The following is a 13,726-nucleotide window of genomic DNA, read 5'->3' on the forward strand; positions in this document are numbered from 1 at the left end:
ACTAATTAAGAATGTACCGCTGTGTGCGGCTTAAAGATGAGTAGATATTATATTATAAGAATCTATTCAAATTATTCGTCATCCGGGAAATCATTCAAAAACGGGATTGCAAATTGAAGGAACTTAACGAATTACTTGACAGGTTCCCTGTTAAGCTTTTAGTAAAAGATAAATGTATTATCAACACGTGTTCATAAATATCATAATATTTTCGCATTTCGTCAATATATATTATAAAGGCAAATGCAGATGCGTGAACGCGTGTTCCGATATATTAGGAATATACTGAAAGTTTATCAGGAAACGCCCTGCTTTAACCGGATTACGAATAATTTGAAAACATTTTTAATAAATCAGCAATATTTTATATGAGTAAGTTTTCTCCGTGTGGTATATAATAATATATTCTCATTGGTAAGTCGCACACAGTGGAATATTTTCAATTTGGTAAATTGAATATTACGAACATCCCTGTAGGTCATTTTTGTGATTTAATTAACTAGGTGACATTTTAAAGGACGAATTTAATATGTAAACTTCTTATTATTATCAGAAATATATAATATTTTGCTGAAATGTTCACAATTATTAACGTTAGAATACAAATTGGGCTGTAGCTTTAAGTATCACTGCGTTCACCACCTTTGTAGATGGGTTTGACGATGCTACATTTGAGATCTTATGGTATAATAATTGCCTTTATTAAAATCAAGTTAAATAATTTTGTTGAGATCGGTCTTACAATATTAAAATGTTTTAAGATCAATTCAATCGATTCTAATTCAATCTATTCCCGGAGATTGATTAACTTTCAACAACATTCGATATCACATAGTATTTCTTGTGTTAAAAGTATTCTGTGTGGAAGTCTTTGCAATTGAATATTTATTTCTAAATTCACGCCCGGCTGGGCTTTTACATGTTACTTTTACGTTCAAAGTAAATTCTAAATAAACACAACAAAATCAAAAAAAAAAACAAAGTAAAATCAAAAAACGAAATCAAAAAGATAATAGAAGACTTAATAAAACACAACCTGTTAAACAAAAACAATGTCAAAACGAAGTAAAGTGGAAACTAGACACTCCACCATGCAAGATGGAAAAATATAATGCCTTGAAATTTCTGTTATAATTACCTCACATTGTCAGATAAGAAGCAAAATCGTATACTTGTTAAAACGACAGATTTTTTATAAATATTTGGAATACTTGGTCACAGTTATTCTTGCTCTTTCTTCTTAACAGTCTGTTTGTTTAATCTAACTTTTTTGAGTTGGTAAAATACATTTTTTTGTATTTAATTTGCATTTGCTAATTAATTTTGTAACTTTGTTACGCATGTGTTTGTATTATTTTTCATTACAATTATTCTTGAGATTATTTTTCCATCTTTTGAAAAGTGTGTATGTTTTTTTAAACAAAGTTTTCTTTACCCTCCTCAGGTGAAGTCTGTTCCGAGGAGGGTAATTAACATATTATCAATATATTTATTTTTATATATATTTACTGTTATCGTTGGTGAAACACAGATAAAATGATTTTTCTTCTTTTTCTAGTACGCTTTCCTATCGGGGTCCGCAAACTAAACGCAGGAACCACTGATCGGAACATCACTCGTACAAGTCATATCAGTTTTGCAGTCTTGAGTTGCGGTCTCTTCTTTTAATACGTCTTCTAGAAATCCTCCACTGATTGCTGTCCAATTAATGTTATTGAATCGAAATCACCTCATGTCATGGTGCAGTAAAAAACCTTTAGCCAAAATCAAGGAAATCCGAAATCATAGTTTATTCCTCCTCTGCAAATAAATTACGACAAATAACGATTGCAAAATACAAAATCAGTATTAATATTGATTAATAATGATTACAAAAAAAGTAGTACCTACGTAGGTACTAAATGTAATGAAGAATATTATACATGGGTAAAATAAATGATGAATTCTTTTAATAACGCTTCACCTTACTTTTAATTTGATCAATCATTTCTGATTGCTCAGAGGTACAGAACTGTTGCATCCATTATTCACAGAAAACCGAATCAAGTCTCTTCAGAGCTCCACCACCACCACCACCACCACCACCACCACTACCACCTCGGGCAGTGATTACTTCCACGTACAGAATCTTAAGGCCTTGGAGATAATTATTATTATTGACCTATTAAAAGGCCGGGAACAGGGCCTGGACCTCGGATCTCAGACCAATTTCGGGCTGGTACCTACAGAATCTTCTATGACGCCATCATAATTATATAATTATTTTGTACCCGATTATTTGTTATCCCTTTTCGCTTTTAATGCGAGATCGTTTCAAACGTCCATAAGTCGTAAATTAAACACTAATCACCTGAATGGTATTAGTATATAAAGCCAAAAATTTTGAGAAAAAGGTAAAACGTTAACATGAACATTGATTGAAGCGGATTTAGCCGTGTTTGGTGACCAGATATGAATAGCTAGTTCTCCACCTTACTTTTCTCCATCTCCTTCCCTCTCCACTACCTTAAGACTCACAACTTACCTTAGTTGAGGAAGGCATAGTTCTACTAACTCCAAACGTTTTATTGTGGTAAATCTTATTTAGTTAAATGTCAATTTTTAAACTATATTTATCATAATTAAAAAATGGTAATAATTAAAAATTTCTTCAAATTCAAAGTATAAACCATCGGATTGTTAATGAAAGGTTTTCTGTAGTGGTTGATTTTGGAAAGATATGAAAGTAAAAATCTCTATAACAAATATTTTTTTTGAAGGAAGACAAACATTCCCGGGTTACGAATAACCTAACAATAATTTGAAAATATCCTACTACAACCACATCAAATAAATGTTTAAAGTCATCGATTTGAAGACGTTTGTTTAAGCACAATTATTTTTAAAATAAACCTTACCTTCATTACAAAACTGAAAAACAATGTGGATCATAATAACAATACACAAAAATAAATGATCAATTTAAATAAGAAATGGATTTGAGGATGTTTCGATGAATGAAACAAACAAAAAATCAGGTATGTAATGACAGTTGAAAAAACAATGGACGAACACTCAACATCTCGCCGAAACAAAGTCACAGCCTCGCCGTTGTCTGGTGCCAAGCGAGAAACACTAACCGCAAAACGAAGAGAGCGATTATTTCTTAATTGTTATCCCTCAACAACTTTGAAAAATGGTCGATGAGTCTAGCCCAAAACTTGAACGAGCAAACCGAACGGTATGTACACGTAAAAGTTTATCTTTATAAGTCGTACAAATTAATGTTTTAGTCTTTACTGAAAACTTGTAAAGGTTAGATTATTATTACAAAAGGAGAGCTATACGAAGCACGGGGCTTTAATATTTGTTTCTAGTACAGCATCAGGCCAGGTCTAAAGCAAGTGCAAAGGAAGTAAGGCCACTCTGACATCAAGTTGCTGAGGTGCAGCACCGTATTTGTTATCCCATATACCGATACATCTGTGCTAGCCTGCCTTAGCGCCCTTTCACATATTCAAACTTCGACCCAAAAGCAAAATACGTTCCCCACCATGCTCATAAAATTACACGTTCCATATACGTGGACGCAATTACACATGTGTAGAATTGCTCACTTAGAAAATTACACCTACTGGAATTACACACGTCAAAAAAAAGTTTTTCGATAGATTTAAATTAGAGTTTGAGAGTGCCCTATACAAATTTCGTAGTGGAAAAAACAACAACAAGTCAACAAGAGTCTTAAAGAGATCGAAGGGATTAATGACCCTAGTTCCTTGGAGCGTCTTCCATTGTAATACTATGAAAGAACAATAATAGCATACCTACATGACGCATGTGCTCTAAAGATTGCAAACCGCTTGTGAATATAGGGTAATCTATCAAACGGTCGTCCGTTTCTTCACAGGGTTTTTTAGGTATTTTGGGGCTCCAGACCAGAGGTGGCTGCCTAATTCAACAATATCGCTCTTGCGATTTGTACAGGATCGGCAGTTACGTACTATTATAGTATCTGCGGGCCCTGTACAGTACACTCAGCTTCTGAGAGGAGAATTCGACTATAGCTTCGATGGAGCCCCTGTGCCTGAGCTGGTCATTTAGAGTTAAGGAGACTACATTGTCTTTTAGATCCCTTTTAGACGTAATCAGACATGATTGGGTCTTTGATGATTTTTATTTTGGCAGTGTTACATTGCTAAGCGATATTCACGCCATGACGTGAGCCGGTGTAATTTCGTCATGTAACCAATATATAATAAGAGAGAACGTATTAAAAAAAATCAAAAAATTAAAAAAATAATATTTTTACACCATTTTATTGATATAACCGAACCTAACCTTTAAATACAAATGGCAAATTCAAATAAACTCAATCTCCTTAGTAACATGATGATATTATGCTAAATGAAATATCTCTTTTGTTCTTCGCCATAGAATGTTCGGACTAAATGTCCGCAGAGCCAAGTTAGGTACTAGACTATTTGTGGCAGACAGTAATTACCCAATTATTAAGACGATTTCCTCTGTGTCCTTTGGGCCGACTAATGAGGGGGTAGCCGGGGCTGGTCTGTACTAATTGCACCGACCCAAGTGATGAGTAGAGGAGAAGGCGAAGATGAAGCACGGCTTGTTTTAGAGGCTGGGAGTGGACTGAACACTGAACGGTGGGAAAAATGACAATGACATTCAAATTTGCTCTGAGATTCGGGATGAGTTGCCATTTTGTTAAATAGTATACTTGTGTGGGAAACGCTACCGTTTATTGTTTTTTTATATTTGGGTATTTACCAAGTTAACGTGGTCTTAAACTCATAACTCATAACAATCCCAAAGAATTTATCACAACCCTACTTTAAGAATGAATTAGTTTTAGGAACGTTAAATAAAATAGAGTTGCATTTGGAAGTTTAATTTTGTAAGTATGTACCTGCGCTTAAATCATTTCAAAAGAAGCTTTCATATTGGTGTACTATATGAATAAAAAAAATATTTTGTTTAGTGATAATTTTGTTAGTCGAATCGAATCGCGAGTCTAAATTTATACAGAATTGATAAACGTCCCAGATTCTTTGGGCATTTGCAGGGTAAGAGGGTACTGCTGGCGGGTGTTTCAAATTAATTCAAAAAATCTTTTATTAAACTTTCGATTCTATTGGTGTACATAGAATACATTCAAACGGTTCCTCCTGTTTAAAATGATTCCCCTATACCTTCCAACTCTCTTGAAACAATTTTGCAGACGGTAAAATGAGGAACTAACGAAAGAACGAACTGTTTTATAAATCCATACATATTTTGTATCCACAAAATCAACTCTGGCAATGCAACTGACTACAGAGATAAATATGTCAAGCAAGACGTGAATACTAGTGGTACCTTAAACTTTTGAATAGAAATTGCATACAGAAAAATTTCACGACGCTCAATGTTCGAGGGTTTTTTCTGCTTCAGGCAAACAGATTTTCTGTTTTTCTTTAAGCCTTCGAAAGCTAACGAAGACTTTCTTGAAAATTAAAAAAAAAAAAAAGCACATCACATCTCGTTAGATTTTTTACTAGTTTGTTTCTGAGAATGATTTCTTTTCTCTGAAAACAGCTTTGAATACCTCCCCCTACGAATAAGTTTTGAATCTACAGTGTACGCTGCATCGTAAGTTTATTTCGTTCAAAGCGCGAACTCTTCCATACGGATTTTGATGGTTGCACGACTCGGGCGGACTTTGAGGGACGTTTTTTAAATTATCCTGTCGCGCTGCCATCACCGGGGAACTTTAATACGACTTTCCACGGTATGGTGTTGGAACACAACATATAACAATATACAACGTCACCCTACAACGTGCAACAATTTACAACATTATGTTGCGAGATTGTTATGTTGACGAGGGTAATGGTGATGAACGAAAACAGCGCAAATCTTAATTTAATTTATGCACTCTGAAATTATTGCAAATTCGATTTAACGTGGTTTGTTTTATCACTAGACACTTACTAATGAACGTGTTTTAAATGCCACAGACATCAGTTGGGATTTTTGTGCGGTATCACATATGGAATATGGTCGATATAGTGAATGGTAAGCTTATTGAGGTACATTAACAACTTTAGAATCAATGACCTTATAAAAATACAAGACATATTATGTTTATGCTAATTAAACACAAATGTTGCACTGCTTATGAAAAGGATAACTGGCTGCTATTCATATATTATTCAGTTCTGAATGGTAATCTTGCACCAGGGTATAAATTCTCCGATCCAGGCCGATTCCACTCGAACAGCGATGGGGTCGAACCACTCGTTGATCGAGTGGAAATACTTTTGACATTTGACGTATGTAAGTATGTACCTTCGACGAGACTCAAGAATAAGAACGTCGACCAATGTACGTAGGTACTTTCGACGGTGATACTAATAGTATCTTTTACTCTGGAACGTGACGCAAATAAACTGTATATTATTTTGAATTAATAAATTGCGATATTACACATATTAATCAAATAAAATTCACATGCGCATGCCGGGATTCAACCCGTATCCTCCGGATTGCTAGTAGAGGGCATTACCTCACGACCGTGGAGTCCGTCCAACTGTAACTTTTCAAGTCTGCCTAAAGACATCAAACAAACCTTCCTACCAACAAACAAATTACTGGCAAATAATGACTTTATTTCCTGCCGACTTCAAGAAAACCATTAATATCACGAAAATTAATTTAAATCACACCTGACGTTCCCCAACTCGAATTCGGGAGCACGAAATGACAATGTCAAATTGAATGCACAAATTGCAGCTTACATCTAACATTTTAGTGTAATTTAATTTGATTTCAACTGTCACACGTCATGTACGTTGTGGTGTAAATTTAGTATTCGTGTTTTGCCGAAAATAACCTATAATGTAACGTTACCAGGTGGGGCGGCCGTTGATAGCTCCTTTTAACTTCTCCCTCTTTCTCGTAAACTACGTACGTAATAGAAAGACGAGTTACAACGCAGCTCTCAGTGGAAAGATTGAAATTCAGTCATGTTTCTTTTAAATATCCAACTGAATTAATGGAAAATGGTTTACGACGGCCAAATAAGTTATGATACAACCACATCAAAGAAATATTTTGGCAAAATATTACATGAAGATAATATCAGGTAAGAGAATGAACGGACTTTTGTTTAAAACACGGATTTCAACTTTCATATCTTACTTAAAAGAACTGTAATTGTCAATCCGATGAAAGATATACTTAGTATGAAAAAGGATTCTTTCAATAATTAGAGAAGTAAGTAATTTCTGTTTTTAATGATAAACTAATGTTTATAAGACAAGGTTTTTATGCATAGCACAAAGGATAATAAATTATTATAAGCAATAATTAGTCGCCTGTAATATCAATAATAATTGAAAATATCTCCCGAGTAAATTTATAAAGCAATAATTGTTGATTGAAGTAGGGTAGACCGAGGCTATTCGGATCATTTTTTATGTTTTCTTGAAAAAAATTAAAACTAATGCATTTTCGAAAAAAAATTTTATTTAATATTAAGCATTTGACATTTTTATATGTTTTAATTTTAATGATCATAACATAAAGTAACTTACAAAAAACATATGACTATTACCGTAGACCTCTCCACCGATCCGAATCACCACATATATATGTGGTGATTCGGATCAGTGGTGGGGCTACTCGGATCAACCCCGAATAAATAGTTAAGTATGAAAGAAAAACAAAAACCAAAAATAGATTTTAGAACCCATAACTTATATGAAAGTATCATGACACTTATTACACTCTTATTGGCTTACACACCGCACAAATAAAAACTTTATTAAACACTTTCTTGTCTTAACATTTTTTGTGGCACCATTCTTCGCAAGAAGAACATTGAATTCAATCTTCCTTTGGAGGATGTTTGTACATCCTCTTCATTGCAATAAATTCAAAACCACTTTCTTAAAGCCCCAGCCGATGAAGAAGCTGTTATGGAAGATTTTTTAACTTTAAGTCCCGGGGTACCTTTTCCTTTGAACTGTAATTTTGGGCGGTTTTTGGTGGCATTTCAATCATTAATTCATCCTTCTTACGTTTACCCTTATACGGACAAATGGAGGTATGAATGATCCAACTGCATTCATATAAGCTAAAACAGTTATATTTTGACCTCGCTCGACAATTGTCATCGATACCACTTCACGACTTCTCTTTTCAGCAATGATATGCGGTGGACAATTATTTAGGGGCATGCCGGTTTTTTCCATATTATAAATGCATTCTGGCCTTCCTTGTAATTGACAGTCTCTTATTACCCTTTTCAGTGTGCCATATAAATATAAAATTTTGTCTGGATCCATTCCGTTAATCCTTGCTCGAGATAGTCCTTCTGGTTTTCTTATGTAGAGGTATGGATGACGCGTAAGAAAACGATGAAACCAATCTTGACCTGCCATTCCAACTTCTGAATTAAATCTTCGTTGAGCTTGATTACCAAGACGATTACAATAATCAAAAGCGTATTTCTTGACCATTTTTGGAGTAATGCCGAATCCATGTTTAGATAAATAAACCAACCTTTCCGCAAAGTGTTTTTCAGATTCAATTGCAGGTCTTGCTCCTGGATTAGAGATGATCCCGGTGATTGAAATCGTATGTCTTGTAATGTCGTGTATGGGATTCCGTAGCTCACAGCAGCACTGCGTAATCCCATTTCACCGGATTTTACTTTCCTAACGGCTTCACCCATTGCAATTTTCGACCATAATTGATTAGTTGTCTTTTTCACATAATTGCGCACCATCTGTTTCAAATAAAAATATAAAACAATAAACGCATCGAATTTTAAAAGAACTAAAATATGATCCAAATAGCCCCCCTACCGTCGGTCCGTTTAACCTCACATTTATCAATATGATATTTACTCAAAATAAAGTACAAAAACATACAAAATGCAATTTATTGCGCTTTAATTCTATTTACTGTGCATTTGATTGATAAATATATAACATATGAACATGACTAAATAGCTTACCTTTTCAGAAAAAACACTAAGAACGCAGAGAACAATATTACATCAGGCATTTATTTGAGACGTAACTTGTACGATCTTCACACATATCGATTTTTAGCAGTCAACCAACGCAATCTGTAATATCGGTAATTTTACTATTATGACATACGGTAGATGGGGAAGCTATGTCTAAATTCTTTCATTGTCATTTGGTTACAATAGCCGTGATATATCTATATTGCTTAGCTTGATCCGAATAACTCACCTGATCCGAATAGCCTCGGTCTACCCTACTAGTACATATTGAATTGTTTGGCGGGTTGCAAATAAGCCGACGTGGCTCAGTGGTCCAGAGCGTCTGACCGGACATCAGAAGGCGCGGGTTCAATTCCCGTCGAGGGCATTTATTTTAACTAGGGAGATATTTTCAATTTGTATTGATATTACAGTCGACTAATTATTGCTTATAATATTTTATTATAAGTAATTACAGACCGATTGCAGTGAAGTCCTGTTTTAACTCGACCGTTTGGCATTTCAAATATCTGAAAATTATTTTTGGTACATTCAATTTAGATACGGCATTCCCTGTATTATATTTTTTTATTGGATAAGTTTTTTATATAGATACAGGTACACACATAATAACATAAAATATAATACAGTAACAACAAAAAAATCCACAAAGGCGAAACTTGTGCGTGGCAACGTATGGGTGATATAGTATACATAAAACATTGGTGGTTACTTAACAAATACAGTACCTTAATGTGATGTAATAATTTTAGAGGATTTACTAACTTACTAGACAGATCTTTGACTAGATAGTTGACTAATTTGCATTTTCGAAAATCTGCTGCATCCACTTCATTATTCAAGCAAGTCTAACTTTGATTAGATGGCTAATTTTAAGATATTTTTATAAATCTGCAATGCTCGTTTTTTCCGTGTGATATTGTGTTACAATGAGTTATTTTTTTCCCTCCCTCCTGTCGATAAAGAAGCAAAATCATTAGCATTATACCTACATTCTTGGCCAACTGTTCCTATAATCAAGACGCCGGAATTCGAATCCAAACCATCAAATAATCGGAAATAATTATTTAAATTAACGCTATCGATGTTCTAACCCGAACTCCATCCATATTAATTGAAAACTTCTTCTTTCATACCGAGCCTTTATAATAAGAATCAAATTATATCAAACAAAACAAAAAAATAATAATTGCTCCTAATTCTTCACAAGATCGGGCTCCGAATCATCATCGGGCGACTTTGTTCTAATTTTGAAATAATAATTTGAATTCGGAACGAGCCTTGCGCGCCCCGCGGCGGTCTGAGGAACTAATGATAGGGCCGGCCCACCGACAGCTAATTGTACCGACCCACCCTATCTTATTTAATTGACTCGTCCAAGACAAAGAAATTCAAACAAAAAAAATTGATTTCATATTAAAATCTTGGGAATGATTCGATGAACTAGATTGATTTTTTTTGCGAGATGGGTCTAGTTACTAAATTTATTGGTATGTTGAACTAGGTACTTACCAAGTTCAATAAAATAATTGACATTTATAATTGGGTAAGGAAGAAAATAACCACTCCACAAGTTTAAAATAGTTTTGATTTAATACACTTCTTAACTGCAATGGCGCTACAACATTTAAAATAGGGCGACACCATGAGCGTTTTTTTCTAGATTCTTATTTGCCATATAGAATCATTTAAATTTACTGAATTTAACTCTACTTTTTAACTCTACTTGTATAAGGATACAGGGTGTTAAGGGACGTACTAGACTTACTTTAACCAGAGATACCTGACAATATTTTGGAGTAAAAAATGTTATTGAAATATTGGTTTCCGGTGAAATTTTTAACATTTTTTTATTACAAAAAACAGAGAAAATCAATAGAAATCGGACAACTAGGGTCGATATGAGAGGTTACTCGGTTGAGTGACCAGTGACGACATGCGTCACCGGAGAGCAAAATTTATTTAACATTTCTTACTCCAAATAATGCCAGGGGAAACACTGGTTAAAGTAAGTCAAATACGTCCCTCAACACCCTGTATAAATAGAACGACATCATATGTGTCTCGCAATGTTTATCCCGTATGGGTGTTCAAAATATTACCTGGCTATTATAGACCTAAATAGGTCTTGTTTTTCTCGGTTGGGAAAAATTTGTAAAAATCCTATCTTTCACATTATGTGTACCGTACAGGTAGGTACGGTTTACATAATATTCAGAAATATGTGGTATAGTGGGTAGGTACTTTCCGAAAGGATATGATTCTATCTCTTTTTGAGTATTATATTTTTAGTCCAAGTGGAAAACATTATTACGTACCTACGGTTTCTTCAACTTCTCTTCTACACGGATTCTTATTAGTGAATTTCCAATCTCAACAATCTCGAATAAGTGCATCTAACACCTATGCTACACAATGTAAAAATCAGTAAAATATAAGTACGCCATAGAACAAATCGACCTACTAAACTTTGCATTAGGTGGCATCGTCGCTAGTGTGGATTTCGTGAATATTTAAAAAAAATAATTCGCTTTTCTAATTTCCTCCTTCCCGCCTGAAAAAATAAGTTTGTCAAGCAGTATAATTTTTCACGTTATTAAAAGTTACCCAACGTACATTATTTTTTTAATACTTTTAACCATTACACCATTAATCACATAAATTGTTGAAAATTGAGAGCAGTTAAAACTCTCGAGCGATGAGCTCTGACGTTAATTTTTTTGCATTGAGAACTAAACAGATTTGACCTATTCATTTAACCGCAAAAAATAAGACAAGACTAGAAAACAATTTGTTGAAAGACACTTAAATTGTACTTGTTTATATTTTCCACAACTGATACAGGTACGGTTAATAGTTGTTCATTAGCGTTTCTCAAACGAAAATTTGAAACTGAAAAATCAAAAAAAGAAGCGGTCGCAGGACTTGAACCCAGGACCTTCGCCTCACCGTAGCAATGCTCTATTAAAGTTGTTTATCAGTTGTGTAAAATTTAATACAACTTTATTAGTAAGGGGGTTAGAAAATAATTTGTTGAAACTCGGCCTTAACTGGGTAGTAACGGCTAGTTGAATCATAAAAGTTTTTTAATAAATCTACACCTACGAATAAAATGGTGACAGGATAACTCATCAAAATGACAGTTCAACACACTTATAAAAAGTTATGAAAAGTGATAAAACAAAAAGTTTTTTTTCCATTACTTTTCATAACTTTATAGCACTTTTTATAGGTGTGTTGAATTTTCATTTTGAGGAAAATAAAATAATTAGATGAGTGCAAATCCTTAGGTAGAGTTACGTGGGGTAACCGTGCGCAATTTTTACATTGGGATTTTTGTATTAAAAAGCTTTAGGTATTTTACTCAATTTTTTTGTGTGTTAATATGATCGATTATTAAGGCATCTCAAACAACCATAAAAACTTCATATGGTTCATAAATCAAACAGTTATATACAAAAGTTTACATGCATGTGGATTGCGTACACTTACCCCATGTGCGGGGTAAGTATACGCATACCGTGAGGTAAGTGTTCGCACCGCGAAGAGTTACCCCCATTGCAATTATCACACTTAAATTGCCCCTTATCGTAGTCTGTGCAGTTCTCATGCCACCATGCTTTACACACAATACATTCTATCCAATCTTCTGTTGGTGGATCTCGATATTTTTCCTTGCATTGTGGGCAAAAATAGTCCTTAGAAGCCCGTTTTTGTGCTCTCTTTAAACAGTTATGCACGCTGGAATCTCCCGCCTTACGCTTTGTGGCGATTCTTTGTGGTGTGACTTTCTTGAAAAGAGGTGGTCGTCCGATTTCCATGGTTTTAAATATTGATTTTCGGACGATTTTTGCATCTGCATCTCTCTGTTTCTGCTGAAGTTTCTTTTTATAGGGACTTGAGGTAATTATTTCATTATCATCATACTTGTAAACAATTTTTCTCATTGTCTGCATAGTCAGGCCGTAGAAAATTTCGTCTAATTTTTTACAATAATCAACGATTCGGCCTGAAAATAAATGAATAATTATTAGATCAATAGTTTCACAAAAAAATGACATCTGCACGATAAATTGAGTATCTATTTATCTAAAAATCTACCTCTTTATCAGGTATAAATTTCGGACGATATCTACCCATTGAAGTTGCTATTAATTTTAGTTTTAGGCGTTTACCCAGAGTGGCTTCACTGATCCCAACAATATCTGCAGCAGCCCGCTAACTCTTCCCCTCTTTCATGAGCCTTTTTGCAGTTTCAATCTGCCCTTGAGTGCAAACTGACCTCTACGGGTGCTTTTTCACGTACACACGCGGCATATTTCACTGCAAAAATTAACGAGAGTTGAAATATTATGCAATAAAATCAATTTTATCTATTGGGGTAAGTGTTCGCACTCGTCCAACTGCGAACGCTTACCCCAGCACACTTACCCCATCACACCAAAATTCAATAAACTTTAAACATCAGATTAGTGGTTATCTTTATTAGAATTATCACTTTGCACCCGTCTAACTAACAATATTTCACTAAAAATTATCATAGACCACGTCGCTCTGACACAGCTGGTTACACAATAGCACACATCGGTAACAGAGATGAAAAATTTAAGAAAAGCACGAAAAAAAGTAATTTACCTACCAGTTTTTATTAACAAATCAGCATCCACTGTACACATGTGCTGCTTCGGCGCGATCCAGAACGCTGCT

This window comes from Hesperophylax consimilis, chromosome 7 (assembly GCF_061612785.1).
Source record: "Hesperophylax consimilis isolate HC1 chromosome 7, BYU_Hcon_1.0, whole genome shotgun sequence".
Lineage (NCBI taxonomy): Eukaryota > Metazoa > Arthropoda > Insecta > Trichoptera > Limnephilidae > Hesperophylax > Hesperophylax consimilis.